Raw genomic sequence first — 21,144 nt, forward strand, 5'->3', positions numbered from 1 at the left:
GAGAGTAGAAGGCAGGATAAAATTCCTACACTGACTTCTCTCTGGCCTCGGATGCTTTAGTCACTCCGCAGAAGTGCTCCAGAAAGAGGGTCTGCCAACCCCAACAAGGCGGGGTTAGATCACAGAAGTGCTCAAATTCTTGGCTGGGCCCAATGATTTAACAGCTTCTTTTCAGAGGATGTTTTTTATTTTTGATCTTCTATCCCAGAAATTTGGTTTTCTTGGAAGAGAAAATATAAATGTGGGTGGGCCTACTCATGTCATACTCTCACCCCACCCCCTTGTTTCACACTCTCCACTCTTTTCCTCCAACATGTACTTCTCTTTGTGAGCCTTCCTGGCCCTTCAAGGCCTTTCTCTCTCTTTTTATTCTCATTGATGGTTTCCTCTATCCGAGACCCAGCAATGGATGCCTGAATTAAGGAACTTTATAGTAATTCAGGCATCAAGATAACCAAAATAAGCAAGCGGCAGAATCGTCTTCTTCATTTTTTAAACATCTTAAGGGTCAAAGGAGGCCAACTGTGACACATTGTTATTTTTAAATGACTGTTTTTTCCAATATCCTCCAACAAGGACAAGTCCACAGCATTTCTGACAAATAAATGGAGTATTTGAATACAGTTTCAGCATTCTACACCTTCGATCTCTTTTTTTTTTTCTTTCTCACTTGGCCAAAGACACCCTATGAAATCATGTTTTCAAATATTCTATGCTGATCACTACAATCTAGAAGCAGAGAGCAAGAGGTTAAGAAGTGAATCTCATTTCTAATTACAGTCTTTCCATCAACCATCTCCTCTCACTCCCCCCAGTTTGTATATAAGGCAAAATGTAGGTTCTGCAGAGGAGAGGGCTTCGAAAGCACACTAGCTGAGAGAGCTTTGATAAGTCACTTCCCCTCTTTGTGCCTAAGGCTCCTTGCAGTAAGTTACTACAGCCTTGGCGGATATTACTCTTCTCTCCTCCCAGTTACATGCCAGAATATCCCTTCCCTTTGAAGTTACACATAAGCATACGACTTGCTTTGTCCAATAAATGTTAGTTGAAATACCATGTATCACTTTCAAACAAAAACTCGGAGCCAGGTCACCAGGTTCATTTTCCCTCCCCCTCCCCCTCCTCCAAAGAGAATAGAAAAGTATTTCAAGATGGAGCCACTGCCAGCCTGGGTCTCTGTATGACTTCAATGAGCCAAGCCCCCTCTGTTGCCCCATGTAGAATGTAACCCATCCATGGTAGCGGGTACATTTTAAGCCACTGAGATTTGAGGGTTGCTCATTACATATCATAACCTAACTCATCCTGATTGGCGCATGCCTTGTGTATAAAATGGCGATGATGATGACATACAGTAACACCCAGTGTTAGCCTGAAGATCACATGAGATGACTCACACACAGCATGTGGGTACATTAAGGGCCTGATGACTGTTGGTTATCATCACTCCTATGAGACACCTCAGGCAAACTGGACAGAGGAATAGAAGCAGACCGATGGCCTTGCCTTACACCTAACTTCAAACAGTAGCAAGCAGAGTTTTACGGCAATACCACTCTCACTAGAAAATTGTCCTGCCTTCCCCAGCCCTGTCTTCTGACCAATAACCAATTACCGCTCTATGCACACTCTGGCCTGCCTACACAACCCACCCTCATACAGAAATACCTCCCTCCTCTTCTTCACCTCTTTACCATGTCTTCCCAGACCAGTCCCGACTCACGAAGGTTATCCTATAGTATCGAGCAAAGCGTTCTTTCAAATACACATGTCCACAGTTTGCACTATATTCATTCCCACTGAGGTTTTCTCAGAAATATCTTTAGTTAATTTTGTCATTTTCCCTAAAAGGCCAGGAACCAGGTCATCTGTTTTCTGATGGGGTTTCTCTGCTTTTCTCACAGTTCCGTATTCCTCTGACTTACTCCCACAATGATCCCTTAACCCGCACACCTGAGAACCTACGCAGAGACCTGCTTTCAGTAGCTGCTCCATTAAAGTGTCTTTCGGACTGGAGTAACCTGTGCCAAGACCTACCGAACAAGATGAAATAAATGAGGCGCTTCCCAAGGATTGATCGTCAAGGTGATTCCAACCGTCCTTCACCTAAATCAGGATTTCTGACCATGGAAACATGTTTTCTTATCCAATAGTTGTAGAGACCTGCAAAGCACTGCCGCGCAGGCCACATGGTTTGTCATTCTGCTCACGTAATCACAGTGATTGAGAAAGCACGTGAGAACATGGACAACTCAAAGCATCCTTCGGTCCGTCAGAGGAGCGGAGGAATGACAGCTAACACACTTCCACAGCGTGGCCACCTCTCTCTGCAGGGATGTGCTGTGTAGACAGGCCCTGGTGAGTAATTCCTGCCCAAGGGATCTATGTGAGCATGCTCAGAACAAGGGAAAGGCAGCTATGGGACAAGGTCGCTTCCCACAAATCATTAGTTTGTCTGTTTGCTTGGGTCAGTGAACCAGCTCTCAACAAGCCACTGAAGAGCGAGTAGCTCCGGAGCAGAAGGAACGGCAGGAACCCCGAGATAACGGCCAACCTGCCTGCAGCTCGCACTTCTCCTTTCTCCTTTAAATAGGCAGCGCGCCCCGTGTGTACTTACAGCTCCGTGGCCGCTGGGCATGTGGGGCCCAGAGGCTCTTTCACTTCCACATCTTCTCGTTTCCCAGAAACCAGGCTGCGATCTGGAAGCCACAACAAAGAGATGCTCATGCAGCAAACTGACCCCCTTTACCACCCGGGAGCTTCTGTCTTTTCAAAATGGGAGGCTATTCCTGGGGGGAAAGAAGACACATTGGTCGGCCTGCTTTCCGCTTTAAGGTAGTTCCCTCTTAGACGTGCATGTCCATGGGGGCTGGAACTCAACTGGAAAGATAAGACACAGAGTGGCTGAGTGTCTACCTATGGACCAGGAGGTCATGGTTTGATTTCCGGTCAGGGCACATGCTGGGTTGTGGACTCGATCCCCAGTAGGGGGCGTGTGGGAGGCAGCCGACCAATGATTCTCTCTCATCATTGATGTTTCTATCTCTCTCCCTCTCCCTTCTGCTCTGAAATCAATAAAAAAATTAAAAATAATAAAAAATAAGACCCATAGACAGCCCCAACTTACATGAGCCAGTCCTGTAACAGGTGCCCTGTATTTACAGCTCCTCCCATCCAGTATTAACACGTGACCAAACGAAGTTTTAGAGTAAAAACAGGATCATGTCAGTCCCTTACTTGACGTCTCATCTTCAAATGGGCAGACAAACCCATTTATGTCAACTCCTGTGGATCTCCCTCTTGCGTACGTGGTAATCACCCTCCCCGCCCATCCTCAATAGGCTCAGATCTGAGGCCCCTTCGCATACCCAAGGAAACTCCCACGTTCCCTCCCTTCCCTGACTCCAACCTTGTCTTCCAGCAAAACGAAATGAGCTCAGACATTTTCTGAGAGCTCTGTCCTGACCCCCTTCGCCTTCGGCTGGCTGTCTCATGGACTCGCACACACGCTATTCTACCTTCCACCTCGGCACTTAGACTAAGAAATGGAAAGTTACTGCCTGATTCAACCGTGATGACCTTACCATCCGGGACCTATGTCGCCTGTGTATTCCCACCAAGTAAGTACTCAGCACATTTTGAAATAAATAAATCCCAAAACCTTGGTGAGCAACTCCTTTCATAGTAGTATTCAGCGGTACATGGGTTAAGCGGATTCTGCGGGCTGGCTGGGAAACCGAACTACCCTTTATAAATGTGTGTCTATTCGAAAACGCTTGGCAATTCCAAAAGAGTTGAACAAAACCCATCAGTAAAGTGAAGGCTGACTATATTTATGTCTTCACATCGCTGCTAGTTGTAAAATTGGTCTATCGTCTTTCCCCTCATGTTGGTGAGGTATTTGCATAGAGAGGACATAAATATACTTCTAACGCTAAGTATTCTTTGGTTACCGTTATGGGTATTTAATAAATGTTCATGGGCCGATGCCTTGGCAGGGACTACAGGCACCCCTTCCTAGTAGTTGCTTAGGCATTTCTTTTGTTTCCTGGCTCTATATTCATGTGATCCTATTTAGGAAAACCTGACATTTGGAAATCCAAACTTAGAAGCCGGATACATGCAGGAGTTGTGACTCAGGTTACAAAATAATTATTCACGTTAGGAATTTCTTGGTGACTCACCCTGTTCATTAAGGAGCCATGAAAAAATTATCACATAACTCTGCAAATAAATCATTTAGGAAGAGAATTAAGGCCAGCTACATTTATAGTCATTTTTTAAAAAATATGTTCTCACTGATTTCAGAGAGAGGAAGGGAGAGGGAGAGAGAAATGGGAGCATCAATGATGAGAAAGCATCACCCATTGGCTGTCTCCCGCACGCCCCCTACTGGGTATCAAGCCCCCAACTTGGGCATGTGTCCTAACCAGGAATCAACCGTGACCTCCTGGTTCATGGGTTGACACTCAACCACTGAGCTCATCCGCTGAGAAACACCCTAATTTACCCCTCCCCAATAGGGATTTATCTTTGTGACATTACAGCTCGTTCTCTACCAAGAAGCACAACAAAAGATCATTTGAATAGGAAGCAGATGTGTATCTTCTGGAGCTTAACACCCCTGGCTCAAATCTGACGGTGAGAATTTACAGCCCTTAAAATATACTAGACTGTGGTGGCTGTGACTGGGAGGCCTCCTCCCCAGCTGAAATGTTAGTGGCCAAGTGGGGGCTGGTGGGGGAGGAAGGAGACTGATTCTTCCCTGGGAGGAAATGAGCCCACAGATTATCAGTGGATGATATAATCAAAAACTCATATACCGGCATCCAAGTTTTATTACACTACTGAGGAAAACAGCTCATTTATATTGGATTTCCTGTCTTTTTTTTTCTTAATAAGGGGAATCACATATCTATGAGTCATCGTGATTATTATAGATTTTACCATGATAATGCGCATGACTGTTTTAAAAGGAATGATAAGCTACAACAGTTGCATGCCTCTTAATTTACTGACAGAATAGTAAAAAGATAAGTTGATATATTCTCCTTTGTCATGTTTCTTGCAATAGCTCTATTTTCAGTAGGCACATATTTCTGTTTAATAGTAACATACAAAAATTAATAAATAGGAAAAAGGCACTGTGGGAATAGGCCGTAATAAAGACAAATGGAACCCATATTTCAAAAGTTGGCAAGAGCTAACAGATATGCTCTTATTTTTTTTATTTGTGTAATAAAATGTTCTGTATTCAGAGTCGTTTCCTTGTTATTCCTCTTGTCTTGAGTAAGAGCCATAAACGCCTCAACAAACAGAAAGTAGTTTGAATGTTCAGTGCGTGTTGGTGAAGTCTGTTTAGAAAGTCCTACTCAATGATGAAACGGCACAATATTGTTTCAACGAGAAGGTTCCATTTGTTTTCTAGAAAGACCATTTACACAAATACCCTTTGGACTACCATTGAGTATCCAGTGCTTAGGAGCCACACTGCAAACAGTCAAGGGTGGACGAAGCAGTACAAAGATCAAGCTGTTTTTCAAAGAACGGAAGTGTGTTTATGAGACAAAGTCAAGAACTGAGCATTTTCGAAGTTGAATCACCAAAGCCACGAAGACCTGACTTGGACTTTAGGGTAGCATGCAGACAGCCCTCCATTGACTGACCTCATATCCCCTGCAAACAATTTTTCTCCATCCTAACATGACAGTGGATTGTGACAACAAAGTCCGACTTCTGAGGAAGAACAGGCCTCAGAAAGTGTCTGGTGCAGAGATTTTCAACGGGTGTGCAACAAGGATTTTTAAAACATGCAATACCTGACGGTTTAGTCAGGGGACTAACCTCTTTTCCCTTAGATTTGTCAAATAAAAAAATGACAACAGCCAACATAACAATAGTCATCCAGTGTGAATGGATCCAAATTATACCTATTTTATTTACACCTATTTTCTGTCAGATTGGCAAAAAAATATATACTTTTTTGGTCTGCCACAGAATTTCAGTAATCATATGTATGCCATGAGCTGGAAAAGGTTGAAAATCTCTGATCTGGTGAATACGGTCTTCTGGACAGCAGGCTTAGAAACACAGATGTTAACAATACTCCCTGGACTCTACCTAAAGAAAGGTTATCAGTAGAGCCTCAGCTTGGATTGGTTTTTCCGGAAGTGGGATGGTCTCCTATGCTCTCTCCAGTGAGCTGGCCAGTGCTGACTGCTGAACTTACCCAGGTAAGTAGGTTGAGGCTAAAGAAACTTACACCTGGAGACTGAACCATCCTCCTCCTCAATTCTGTGGTCTAACTGCTAACCAGCCACAGGGAAGACATATGGACAAAACTTTGAGAAAAAGGGAAACATGATACATAAAGAATTAAAAACAAGTCATGACCCAAGAGAACATGTAGAGACAGCTAGTCGATCCATGTGAGCCGTGTGAAAAAAAATTACCAGCTCACTGACTATGACAAAATCCAGATCAGGTCAAATAAATTTTTCCTAGTTAAGTCCCAACTCTTTCATCAGATGGTCCATCTTCAACACGAAAGATATGATCAGCAAACCAGTAGAGAAAAAATGACCAGCAGAACAGATTACGCCATTTGGGTTCTGCCAAAGCTAATCAAGTGCCTAAGTAAGATGCACTAGCTTCCTTCAAGTTGCTAGTACTCATTATGAAACAATAACTTTGATTTCACAAGGTTGAATGAATCACACATCATAAAACTTTCTTGGGAAGCCCAATGACTACTTCCATAGATCAGTACCCGTAATAATGACTTCTTCCATATATAAGTGATTCTTCATACCGTTCCACAGAAATTGGTCCAATACCTGGGTCCAAGATCATCACAGACTCATCCAAAACTGGTTCCCGTGGGATGATAACATGTACACCATATGTGTGTTTTGTGTCATCCTGATTCTCTGGATTGAGCCCAAGCTATCCCGGATGCCTCGGCGAGGGGTGTAATGCATACAAGTGTGTCCTATAGGAAAATGCTCCGGCCCCTGCCTTATCCTAATGAGCGCAATTAACCACAACCATAACATCTGAATTATTAATGCTCCCTAATAGGATGGATAAAGTGTCTCTGGAGTAAAGATGTTTGGAGTTCTGGCAAAGCTCATGCCAAATTTAATTTCAAAGTTCATCTTGAAGAGAGACAATGCTGGCATTGTGTTACGCTGATTTAAAACCAGTCTGTCCTAAGGATTTTCTTTATCCTTATCTGCGGTAATAGAGTACTAAATGGGGGGGGAGAGGTGGGGGGAGAGAGAGAGAATGACTACCAAGCGCTGGAAAAAATCTTTCTCAGAAACTCTCGCAGACGGGTCACAACATGTTTAAACAATGATAGTAACATTTATTATATCAAAGCCATTTTATGTTTTATTTGGAACTCTGGCGCCTTTTTTTTTTCAAGTTCCCATAACATGACAGTAATTATAGCCATCAAGATGTTCCCTCGCAGATAGCCCTCCAAAAGCCAGATGCTGCGGCCTCGCTGTCCCATCGCTGGAGCTCGGAGTGTGCACATTACATCATGCTGTAGTTTATTTTAAAAGTGCTTTAAGAATGTAATGATAGTAATTGTAGACAGGGAGAATTAATGGGAGCGTTGCCGGTCTGCAAATTCCATTTATAAAACACTCCCGCTGCTCCAAAAAAAAAAGAGAGAGAGAGAGTGCTTTCTTGTTAACAGAGGCTTCAAAATACAATTTGGAGGATGTATTAAATAAACTCTGTGCTAAAGTCATTTTCAGCGGGGCCCTCTGTGTACACATTTCGCTCGCACTTCACTGCGAGCCCACCGCACGCCGTTCCCTACGAGGACACAGGATTCTGCAAGAAAGCAGAGGGTGCATGCTTTCATGCACAAACCACCAGGGCTGTGGGGCAAGGACAGGTTAAGTGGCAGAGCTGGTCTCGGGCCAATGAACACAGACACGGTGTGTAAAACAAACCCAGCTGTGGTCCTTCAACAACATGCTCTGCCTGGGTCCTTGGGATGTGGAGGTTCCATCGTTCATTGATGGTCCATGATGGACATCCAAGCCCAAGGCCTTGTCTCCTCTCTTCTACCTGCAGGACTCGGATAGATGCTCTCACTGAGCACTGCTTCCTTTGTGTTCCTCAAATCTATCATTTCCCTTGTCCTATCTAACCGCAGCAAAAATAAAATAAAATAACCTCCTCCAAGATAGCTTTTCGGATCCTGTTCATGATGGGATCAGCTGCTCAAAAGACGACCAGCTCTGTCCTGGGACATTGTCAAGGAAATGCCAGTTGTTTCTGAAGTCTCCAAGAGAGCATAAAGAACAGGCCAAAGTGTGGAGGCCTTCCCCTTCATTCAAAGTTCAACAAAACAAAACAAAAAATAGAATAAAGAGCTCAGCCTGTGTGGCTCAGTGGTTGAGCATCCACCTGTGAACCAGGAGGTCACGGTTCAATTCCTCATCGGGGCACATGCCCGGGTTGCAGGGTTGATCCCCAGTAGAGGGTGTGCAGGAAGCAGCCAGCTGATCAATGATTCTCTGTCATCATTGATGTTTCTATCTCTCTCTCCTTCTCCCTTCCTCTCTGAAATCAATTAAAAAAACATATTTAAATTTAAAAAAGGAAAGTAAAGGGATGAGACTAGATGATCCCTAAGACGTTTCCATTTGTAAAAGTATCTGAGATCCACTGAAATGAGAAAGCTCTTAAATCTGCAGCAGAGACTTACAGCGTATGAGAAAGCATACCCTGAAAATAAAGGTGTTCCTTTAAGCTCTTCCTTGGCCCCAAAGGCCAACTGCTCCTGCAAATGAGGCTTCTACATCCCATAAACCTCCACTGAGAGTAGCCAGTCAAGACACAGTTGGCCTCAGCGCGTCCATTCTCCTTGAACTCCCTGCATCAGAGTCCGTCTAGAGAGGCCATTCCAATAAGTCTCTAAAGCTGAGCTCACGAAAGCTGTGTATTTCATGTGAGGTTAACACCATGATTTTCCCCCTCACTGCCCTCCCAAACTACCCCCAATCAGCCATTGTTTAGAGCAAAATCATATGCTTTTTCTCCAAGAAGTCTAAGGAAGTACCTGGTCCCTAAGTTCTCCACTCGACACATAATCAGGTTCTATAGGTTCTGAGGACACATCCCAGTACTTGGTCCAGCAGGCCAGTGACACCAAGGATCAGGAGACAGCGGTAGAGAGCGTTTCCTGGCCTAATCCCAAACAGTGACTCACCACCTGATGACCGCACCTAAGACTCTGTTTCTCCATCAGCAGTCCTTTGACGCTGTCGCAACCACCAAGTACTCAGCTGAATGGTGCCTTGAGTCAGCACCTCCCAGTCATCCCAGAGGAACTCATTTTAATATCATATGCAGATTTACTACCTCAAGAAATGAGCATTTCCTGCTTCAAAAGGAAGCCCAGGCGTGCTCTGGAGACTCGTCTGCGGATGCCGAGAACCAATATGAAGAGAAAGTCATCTTGCAAGATCCTCTAGGGAAACTTTCTTATTCTCAGGGAAGCATGTGTAGTGCGCAAGGAAATGAAAAGTCTGTAAGAACAGCCTTGGGAATTTCATCACGGGGAAGTTTGCTAATGATTTCAAGAAATACTTTCCATTAGAAATAAATGGAAGCATTTACAAATGGCATGTGTGACCATCCGGGCCAACCTTTAATGAGACGCCTGGCCTCAAAGCCTGTCACCAAAGCAGAAACTTTCAAGGGCACAATTCAGGGTATTCACAGATGTTCATAAGGCCACGAACAGGCAGGTATATTTATTTTTTAGATAGGTGCCAACCAGTTGGAGTAGACTTATTTCTAAGAGGCCAGCTCTGCACACCAGTACATCAGCCACCTGCTAACTGCTTGATCTTTGAAAACTTGTTTAGCCTCTCAATAAATAATGATAATAATAATATACTCACAACATTTCTGTTATGAGGATTGAAAGGGATAATGTGATTATACTTTGTAAAATATTATGCTAATATGGTTTTTTTCATCCATTCATTCAACTAATATTTATTAAGAACCTATTCAGTGCCAAGTACTAACATAAGTGCTTGGTTTATACCAGTAAACAAAGTATTTTTTTAAAAAACTGCCATTATAGAGCTTGTGTTCTTGAGGGGGCTTAGGGGTAGACATACAATTATAATAAACATAACAAATAAGTAAATTATAGGTTACAAGATGATAAGAGCTATAGGAAAATAACACATGGAAACAGGAGGGATTGGGAGCGCCATGAGGTAGGTGACAATATGAAATAGGATGGTCAAGGCACGCCTTATCAACAGGTGAAATTTGAGCAAAGGCATGGGAAAACTGAGGGAGTAAGTCAGGTGGGGAAAATGTCTGAGATATTGAGATCCAGTAAGCAGGCCAATGAGGTTGGAGAAGAGTGAGAGTTGGGGGGGCTGGAACAGAAGGAGAGGAAACTACAGAGGTAACAAAGGGGAGAGAGTACCGACCTCAGGGCCTTTACCATCATAAGAACTTAGACTTTTATTCTGAGGAGGACGGGGAATCCTTCGGAGATGTTGGCTCGGAACTAACTTTGCATTTTATAATGATCTTTCTGCCCGCTCTGTTGAGAAAGACCATGAGGGAGGGAGAGGGAAGCAAAGAGACCAATTACAAATCTATTGGAATGCTTAAGACTAGAGATGTCAGTGCTTGGACTAAAAGAGCAGCAGTGAAGATGGTGAAAAGTGGTTGGATCCCGAATGTCATTGTGAAGAAACAGCCTCAGGACCTCCTGGCGGACACTGAACATGACGTGGGAAAGAGCGGGATAGATGATGCCAATGTTCCGGGCCTGAGCAACTGAAAGGATGAAGATGCCATCAACCGAGATGGGGAAGACTGTGTGAGGATTTGAGGCGAATCTGTTGATGAAGACTGAGGGCTTGAGAGGAAAATTAAGAGTTCAACTTTGGCCAAAACATACAATTGACATCCAAATGGAGGTACAGAGGACGTAGTTTGGAGACAAGAGTCTGGAGATTCAGGAGCGAGGACTGAGATGGGCATGTAAATTTGGTATAGTCATAAGCACAGGTAGTGTGTAGAGCCATGAGACCAGATGCACTCAACAAGGAATGGTTGTAAGTAGACAAGACAAGGGGCCCAAGAACTGAGCCCTGGGAACTCCAATGTTCAGAGGTCGAGGAGGAGAAACATTCGAAGGAGACTGAGAGGAGTAGCTAATGAGTTTGGAACAAAACCAAGAGACAATGGTATCCAGGGCAGAAGAAAGTATTTCCAGTGTCAGATAGTGTTGATGGGTCACTGAATTTAGCAAATGGAAGTCATTAGTGACCTTGACAAAGCAGGCTCAGTGGAATGAAGGGGGGAAAGGTCTAATTTGAATAAATTTAAGAGAGCATGAGAGAAAAGAATCCAAGGCAGCAAGGAGGTACAAGACTTTCTAGGAGATTTTTCTGCTAAGAATAGCAAAGAAAAAAAGGGGGAGATGCTAGTTGGGGGATAAGGGGTCAAAAGAGGGATTTTTTTTTAAATGAGAGCAATAACATGTTCATAAGCTAATTTGAATGACCTGGAACAGAAAAAAATGATGACATAATAAAGAGCAAGAATTGTGGAAGCAACACCTTGGTTTTGCATAAATAGACCAGAGCACACATAGACACACTGGCTTTGGAGAGGAGCATGGATAGTTCACGTACGGTGAGAGGCTGGGAGACAATGTGGGTGCTGGTGGGAATCTATGAATGCTGTCTTCTGATCATTTCTCTAACTCATCTTTCAAGGTCCGTGGACATCCCCTGCTCCTAGTTGTTTGTCTGAATTATCACTTTAATGCTATATTTTAAGAGAAAATCCTTTATGAGATATCGCTCCACTGTAGGCCTGTTTCCATAGGGAAGGAAGGTGAAGAGTTAGGATACATGCAAAGGTGAAGGACTCGGAAAGCCACCCAATGCACAACCACCCTGCAACACCTAGAGTCAGGCCTTCCACAGGGAAAGGAGGGCTGTGAAGGCTGGAAAGAAACAATTCCCACCGATGTACGGTTCTCCCAGGATCACATGCACACAGGAGATTCCTGAATATCTACAAGCAGTCATAGCCACCAAGTTCCATGGTGGTTTTCTCCGTCAGTTTCCCAATGGCAAGACCAACCAGAAGTGTTTCCTCGGTCGTTAGTTGTCTTCGAACTCCCTGGATACATCTTTGAACACATCCAAAGAACATGATATTCCTTCTCCACAACCTGGCTTCCTGGGGTACCACGGAGGCAAGATTACTTTTCACTTTCTTCGGGAATGTGAAACTGTCCACTGTCCCTGAGCCTGGCAAAGTAATCCACCACCAAGGCCTGAGTCCGCAGGGTGTGTGCGGAGAGGGGAGGAGGCGGGATGTATAGCCAGATGACGCTCTCGGGTGGTGGCAAGTATGTGTTACATCCTAGGAATGGCGTGTGGGGAGATTGCTGAGGGATTTATACCTGCCCTGCTGCCAAATGCCCTACCAGCAGGTCTGCGCTGTAATCTTAGGAACCAATCTAATTAAGGAAGAATGCATAGCACTTGGGAAACAACCACCATTCATAACTCATCAGCTCTAAGAGCTGGAAGTAGTGGCAACGACTCAAGGGGAAGCAGGGGGAGGAGTCACGGGGGGAGGAGGGGCGTGGATTTGCAGAGTTTAAAAATTGCCCAGAACTGCTCTGGCCGGTTTGGCTCAGTGGACTGAAGGGTCCCAGGTTCGATTCCAGTCAAGGGCATGTACCTTGGTTGCAGGCATATCCCCAGTAGGGGGTATGCAGGAGGCAGCTGATCAATGTTTCTCTCTCATCGATGTTTCTAACTCTCTATCCCTCTCCCTTCCTCTCTGTAAAAAATCAGTAAAATATATTTAAAAAATAAAACAAAACAAAAAACAACACACGTATATGGGCAGATAATTAAAAAAAAAAATTGCCCAGACCTGGTTCTGTCTCCGGCCTTCTTTTCCTGTTCTTCGTCCATCCTCACGTCTGTGCCCTTAAACTTGCCCAGGCCTAGACTGCCAACCCCTTTCCAGCACAGCCTCTTTCCTGGTCCCAAGGAAGCCTCCACACCCATCAGACCCTTGCTACCCAACAAGGTTTTTATTATTTTTATTATTATTATTATTATTATTACAGTAAAAAACACATACCGTTCAATTTACCATCTGAACCGCTCTTAAGTGTACAGTGCCATAGAGTTAAATATCACATTTGTTGCGCAATGGAATAATTTCATCTGGAAATTTTCATCTTGCGAAACAGCAACTCCCTACTCTCTGAACGCTACTGTCCTCTCTCTCCTCCCCAAGCCCCGGGCAACCACCATTCCATTTTCTGTTTCTGTGATACGTCACGTGAGAGGAATCAGACAGCATCTGTCCTTTTGCGACTGGCTTATGTCTCTTAGCATAATGTCCTGAGACTGGGTGTCGCCTAATTTAGTACTTTCTATGTTGTCTGTCACTATCCATGGACTCCCCATGGTCTCCCACCACGTGGGAGAGACACGGTGAAGACAGAGACCATCTTCCGGATCTCGCACCCTCAACACTTAGGACAGTTTCAGTCCCTGAAACAGCAGGTCCTCACTCGTTAAATGGAGTGAGAAAGACTAAAGTCTCTAGTTTGTTTTCAAGTTCCTTGATGCCATTTAACTAAAATAATATGAAAAAAATACAATTTTTCTGTTACAATGAATACACAGATGGAGAAGAAAGATGACACTCACACCGAATGAGCAAAGGTTATGCATTGAGAATGTCATTCTCTCTTCTGGCCCAGTGAGGAACACCTTTTGATTCTCTTTTAAGATCCACCATCCCTTGTGTGCAACTCCAAAACCCAAAAAGGCCTCAAGCACTGACAGTTGCTTCTAACAAACTACATATTTGGCCACAAAACCTGATCCAAACAGATGTGACCCTACTTACAGCCTTTATTTCATTTAGTAGAAGCATCCATGCATTTTTCTTAAGAAATATTGTGTTTGCCGAAACCGGTTTGGCTCAGTGGATAGAGCGTCGGCCTGTAGACTGAAAGATCCCGGGTTCGATTCCGGTCAAGGGCATGTACCTGGGTTGCGGGCACATCCCCAGTAGGAGATGTGCAAGAGGCAGCTGATCGATGTTTCTCTCTCATCGATGTTTCTAACTCTCTATCTCTCTCCCTTCCTCTCTGTAAAAAATCAATAAAATATATTTAAAAAAAAAAAAAAAGAAATCTTGTGTTTAGCCAGGGCGGCATGGCTCAGTGGTTGAGCCTCGACCTAGGAACCCAGAGGTCACAGTTCGATTCTGGTCAAGGGCACATGCCGGGTTGCAGGCTCAATCCCCAGTGGGGGGCATGCAGGAGGCAGCCAATTGATGATTCCTTCTCATTATTGATGTTTCTATCTCTCTCCTTCTTCCTTCCTCTCTGAAATCAATAACATATATATACTTTAAAATATCGTTTATTAAAAAGTGCTGCCCTTGGCCATGCAGAGGGTGTTCTATACTATGAGGTACATGCACCATATTACCTTTGTAATTAACTGAAAATATCCCAAAGCGTCTGGTCCCTAGAATTTGAGGATTAGGGTTGAGAATGTAAACTGAATATTAGGCAGGAACCCAAAGGAGCTTTGGATCCCCTAATGATGGGACCAGTTGGCAAATGGCACTTAGGAAGTCACTGTTGCCCACACACAAACCAAAACATGGGTCTGCATTTCATTGCCCTCTACATTTCCCTTCCCTAGACAGATGTCAGGGCCTGTTTTTTAATTTATTGTCTAGTCTTTGCTTATGTTACTGCTCACATCACATGAACTGTTCTACTGGGTGCTCATAGTCCTCTAGTCACCTCGATTTCCCAATTCGGGCCACTTTCATTGTCATTTCCTGTGGTCTAAAAATCGCTGCTCACCTAGAGGAAAACTTCTGTAAAAGGAGAATTTACTGAACTGTAGTTGTGCTATTGTTCTCCCTACGTCATTTTTGCTCTGTCACTATCGCCACCCATTTCAAGCAGGTGGACACACCCGCGGGCTTCCCTGACTCAGGGACCTGAGCAGAATGAAGAGCAGAACTCAAAGCAGAAGCATCCTGAGGGCTGGGGCAGTGCTGTGTGCCCCAGAGCAGTTGAGGGGAGGGGAAAGCCTTTTGAGTCCTAGAGTCATCCTGCCAGGCCAAGAAGGGCCTGAGAGCCCCGAGGACCCCCTCACTCTCTGGGGTGGTGCTTGAGGAATTGGCATGGTCTCGCCAGGACATGGCTGGGCAGGACTTCCAGGGGAGGGACCCCTGGACGCTCAGAATCCCAGGCTTAGCAGGAATGGCTGTACCCCAACCCCAGCATGGAGGCAAAGAACCACCAGAAATCAAGGACACCAGGTGGCCTGACCACAAGGATGTCCATGTGAACATGGGAGTCCGGAGATGAGGAGCCTTTTACCCAGATTCTGGGACCTTCCTGGGGAAAAAAAAAAAAAGGAGAATCCAGCAAGTGGCCGAGATACAATTTCTGCCCATCGGGCCAACTGGGAGCCTTGATATAAGGAAATAAAAAAGTGACTACTCTTGCCTCCTTGAACTGGTAGACTGAGATCTGTGCCCATTCTACGTAGATGGGAGAGTTTTGTTCTATAGACTTCCTTCCTCTACTTGCCTTATGCGGCCCCGTTACAAATTTTAAGGAGGGAGTTCTAAGTAGGTCCCTGCTGCCTGGCTCTTGATTTGATCCCGGGAAATGCCCCCAAATGAAATGTGTTGTTCTTTTCAAGGACCAACAGAGCATAAAACATACAAGTGCCGTATAACCTATGAGTGTGAAGTCGAATTCACACTTAAACAATGTATATTTACGATGTTCCTCCTTCCTCCATGGGGGACCAGGATCACTTCTGTATACTTAATCAGAACACGTTTTAAATCACACCCCGCACTAGGCCCTGTGGCAATCCACGATGGCCAAAGCGCATAAAATATGACGAAGCTAAGAAGCTGCAGCTGAACCAACAATCTATCTTCCTGGAAGGGAGACACTGGATAAATCTTCGCTGGTTTTTGATAGCCTATTAAAGTGTCTTAAGAACTCCAGTACATTTGACTACTTTTTTTTTTAAGCCATAATGCCTTAAACAAGCTTCGGCAATCATAAATATCATACTGACAAAAAAGCAAAAACAAAGAATTAGCAATTAAATGTGTCTCTTGGTGGGACCAGCCAATGCACACGGCCTTCCTCCAAAGGGAAGTAAAGGATTACTTTAAAAGCCAGGCTATATGGGAATAATTTCTTTATTTCTTATCCATTTGTGGGGACTTAAGGCCTTGTTTATATTCATTCGAGGGGGGGCGGAGGTGAGGGCATCACACCTTCTGATAAAGACAGGATTGTTGTGGTGTTTTTTTCTGTTTTTTATTTTTATTTATTTTTTTAATATATTTTTATTGATTTCTTACAGAGAGGAAGGGAGAGGTATAGAGAGTTAGAAACATCGATGAGAGAGAAACATTGATCAGCTGCCTCCTGCACACCCCCTACTGGGGATGTGCCCGCAACCAAGGTACATGCCCTTGACCAGAATCGAACCTGGGACCCTTCAGTCCACAGGCTGACGCTCTATCCACTAAGCCAAACCAGTTAGGGCGTGTGTGTTTTTTCTTTATCAGATAATATCTCTAGCAGAAACACTGAAGAAGAAATTTCATGTCACCCTGAAGATAAATTTAGTTGCATGTGTTAAGCAAATGGCTTAATTAAAATAATGCATAGTTCTATTTATAATAGTTTATTTTCACCCTAAATATATTAAAACCAGGAATCGTGGGTGATAGAAACTCAATAACTACTGAGGAAAGAAAAGTTCAACAAACAAATTCATTCAATATATATTTTCTCTTATGAAATGTCACAAAAACAATTCTTCAGCTAAGTAAATAAACAAAGTAAAGTGAAATTACTAAACAATATTGTCCAGTCAGCTCTACATAGGCAATCACTGGGTGAGATAAGTGATCCAAAGCTTCCTTTGACATTAACAAAATATTTAACACCAATTTTCAAATTTTCTTTTCTTATATTTATTTATGGTCACAGACAGGTATGGTCATAGTCAGCTGGATGCCACATAAATTAGATCCTGATGGAATTGGGCAGAAGGTAGGGGTAAGAGAAGAGGAGACCCCTGCTTATAGCCAGACAAAATCCTTTAAGGAAAATGGAGCTCGGGGTAAATATAAATATTGCAAACCTCAAATTATATCATAGTCCTTCCCAAGAGTATGCCTTGCTTGATGGAACTAAGTAGGAAGACAGGACATGGAGCGGAAGGGCTAACAAGTGATCTGTAAGGTTCAAGGCTTTTTGGCTTTTTGTCCCAGGACAGGGTAAGGGTGTGGGAGTGGAGGTGCTGCCTGGAGCTGGCTGCAACGCTGGACTTGGGAGCGTTGGAGGAAAAGCACCAGTCAGAACCCAAGGAACTGAAAGGGCCAACTCCTGCTCTTCCACAGGGAACCAAATATCCCTGAAAACATAAAGGGGTACTGGTAGGCTGACACCATAGAGGTGGGGAGGAATAAATCAACAATAGCGCCCCGGCCAGGTTGCTCAGTTGGTTGGAGCATCGCCCTGTACACCAAAAAGGTTGCAGGTTTGATTCCCGGTCGAGGCACATGCAGGAGGCACCAGTTGATGATGTGCCTCTCTCTCACATCAATGTTTCTCTCCTCTCTTCTCATTCTCTCTCTCTCTCTCTCTCTCTCTCTCTCTCTCTCTCTCCCTCCCTCCCTCCTTCGGTCCCTCCCTCCCTTCCTTTCTCTCTAAAATTCAATAAAAACATATCCTTGGGTAAGGATTTTTTTAAAAGAATGCCATGGTGGAAAGAACGTTAGCCTGGCTTTCTGAAAATGTAGGTTCCGGACCCAGCAGCTATGAGCTGCCCCTGGACCCTTCGGCAAGCGCCTGAATCTTTGCTCTGAGCTTCTTGTCTGTACAATGGAGTGTGGGCCCATGCACTACTTTCCAACATGGATCTCACAAACCACCAGACCCACAGAAAACGCTTCAAGAAACTCTTTAGATAAACATTGCGTGGCCAAAAATTCTTGGAAAATTCTGTTATGTTCTCACCCAATTAAAGACGTACAATAATATACATGAGTCCATAGACTCTGAGACGTCTCACACCAATGAAATCTGGGAAGACAATTATACCCAGTGTTTCCCAAGCCTACACGAGCCCACAATGCTTTTGTCCATGAAACATCTCTTAGCATAAATGACACGTTTCATGTTTCACGCTTTTGTCCATGAAACATCTCTTAGCATAAATTGCACCCTTTGCAAAACACACTGGGCTAGTGATATTTCCAAATTTAAGTTTCGAGGAGCCTTTGAGTGGAGAAGCCTATAAAGGCTTGAAGCTCAAAAGTGCAGTTGCTATAGTAACGTCAGGACTAGGAGGTTAGCATAGCAGTGGTTCTCAACCTTCTGGCCCTTTAAACACAGTTCCTCATGTTGTGACCCAACCATAAAATTATTTTCGTTGCTACTTCATAACTGTAATGTTGCTACTGTTATGAATCATAATGTAACGTAATGCAGGATGCGACCCCTGTGAAAGGGTCGTTTGACCACCAAAGGGGTCACGACCCACAGGTTGAGAACCGCTGGCATAGAGTGATCTGAACCTAGAACTCCCATGAGGAAGTGCAACGTAAGTAGCTTCTCAGTGGCAACTCTTCGCTAAAGATCATGGAGACAGACTAGAAACCAACAAAGAGAAACCCAGCTCTTGCAGAACCGTTCAAGTTCAGGTGGGTTCACCAGTCAGTCCACACCTGTTAAGACACGTCCCTTACACACCCATGCGGTGCTGAGTCCTGACAGGTAAGACGCTATCTCCCATCCCAAATAAAGGTGCTAATTTATAATCTGAAAATTACAATTGTAAGCTCCAGGAGGACAAGGAATTCCCTGATATGTCCCCAGGGCCTATCCCAGGCCCAGACATAAAGTAGATTTATTCATTTATGAATGAGTGTTCCAACAGACAAATAGTTATTGAGATGCACTAAGTATAGTACGGTCCTCCAAGTCACTTTACAATAGTTGTATTTGTTGTCGAAACCAATAATCATTGATGCTGAATGGTCATGAAGACGTGATTTCTGCCAGAAAATAAAGCGCTTACTGATTGTCTCCAGATACATGACTGCGGTGCAGGCCCCTCCAGAGCTCCAGATAAAAAGAGAACATGACTAAGAGGCAGGATGGACTTTCTCTCCAAGAGCACAATGGGGGGTTCAGAACACTGACATGTCATCAACATGACTCTGGCTACAGAAACAAAGTAATTACAAAAGGGGAGAAATCAAGGAACCAAAATGTTCAAGAGATTCATTCAGAAAACCTTTTCTGTAGGAGATGTGAAGCTGCTTTAAAAAAAAAAAAAAAGCTTTTTTTTTAAAAAAATGACTGGTTAAAAATGTATTCCAGAGTACTTTTTGTTATTGTCATTTCTCTTTTTTTCTTTTTTTAAATATATTGATTTCAGAGAGGAAGGGAGAGAAAGAAACATCAATGGTGAGAGAGAATAATTGATCAGCTGCCTCCTGCATGCCCCCTACTGGGGATGGAGCCTGCAACCCTGGGCATGTGCCCTGACCAGGAATCAAGCTGTGGTCCCCTACTTCACAGGTCAACGCTCAACCACTGAGCCACACCGGCCAGGCTGTTATTGTCTTACAAAAGAAGAAACAAACAGATTTTGGGGTGGTTTACAAGTAGAAAGCCCAAAGAGGTTGCTGACTGGTCTGCAGGGACACCGGGAAGAGCCTGAGTAAGGAATTCACCCTCTGCCCACAAGCCCAACCACTGGTCCCCCAGCCACAGCCCCTCTGCAATGGACCCACTCCACAACTTGCTCATATTCAGAAAAGTGCCTCTGCGGATATTTATAATAAAGGTTATTCTAGTTCATTATTATGTCTTAAATGTCCCAGCCCCCTTGGCTGTTTCTGCTGCATGGATACGTGAAGAAACCTTCCCTTCCTCCCTATCTCCCCAACCTGCATCTCGCACCCCACCTCCCTGGGCCCTGCTGATCCACGCCATCGTCACATTCTCAGCTTTATCTCAAAGGCAGTTTCATGTGCTCTCTGCCCCTGTTAAGCACGCTGCTCCAGTCCCTCCACCGCTTTCAATAGGAAAAGCAGAGCAGATATCCCTGCAGAACACTGTCAGCACCTCGTAAGGCCTGCAGCCTGGAACATAAAATACTTCCGACTTCTCAGTTCTCCCTCAGCCCGCGCGGATTACAAGGAGGGCACTTAAAATCAAAAGCCAAGAGGGACCAGAGCATGACTTTGAATGAGAAGTGGAAGCAGAAGCCATGAACCCATTCCAAAAAAAAAAAAAAAAAAATGGGGAGTTAGAGTCAAAGGTCTAAGTGGCCTAGAGAGAGTGTGGGGACTGTCTGATCATCTGAATGATCCCAAATACGAAAGGCAGGAAGCCGGCCTGTGTTTAAAACGTGACTTCGTCGCAGATGGATTTTGAATGAGTATGACGGGGAATTTAAAAATAAGACAGAGAAGCTTGGTTGGCCTGCTCGAGCTGTCATCTGATCAGCCACCAAGAGAGGTACAAAGTATTTCTTCCTCCCAACCCCTCCCATTCACTGATAGATCCCCAAGACCAGCGGTGGCCAACCTTTCGGACCTCACAGACCACCACTGGTCTGTGGACCACCGGTTGGCGACCGCTGCCCTAGAGCTCAGGTGGGAGGAGATGGGGTGTTTCCCACTGCCCAGGACACTGGAATCTCAGCTCTGGAAGGGGTGCAAAGCCACCTCTTCAGCACTCCCTACTGAGACACCTTCGGGGATCCCAGTGCATGTTTTGCCTCAACAGAAGAACAGACTAAGAAAAAGTCAAAATTTTGAAGATGGTTGCTTAAAAGCACCTGTGATTCGCCCTACTACCCGCCATTCTCAAAGGCATGCATGTCACTGCGCCAGCTTGTCACCTGCAGGATGTAGAGGACGGTTCGACTTCTCTACCATCCTCTGTTCAATCAAAGGAGCCAATCCTCCCCCGCCCCTCCCCTCTCTCTTAATCCTCACCTGAGGATATTT

This window comes from Myotis yumanensis, unplaced genomic scaffold (genome assembly GCF_028538775.1).
Source record: "Myotis yumanensis isolate MYYU_CA2020_CCGP unplaced genomic scaffold, mMyoYum1.0.hap1 SCAF_22, whole genome shotgun sequence".
Classification (NCBI taxonomy): Eukaryota; Metazoa; Chordata; class Mammalia; order Chiroptera; family Vespertilionidae; genus Myotis; species Myotis yumanensis.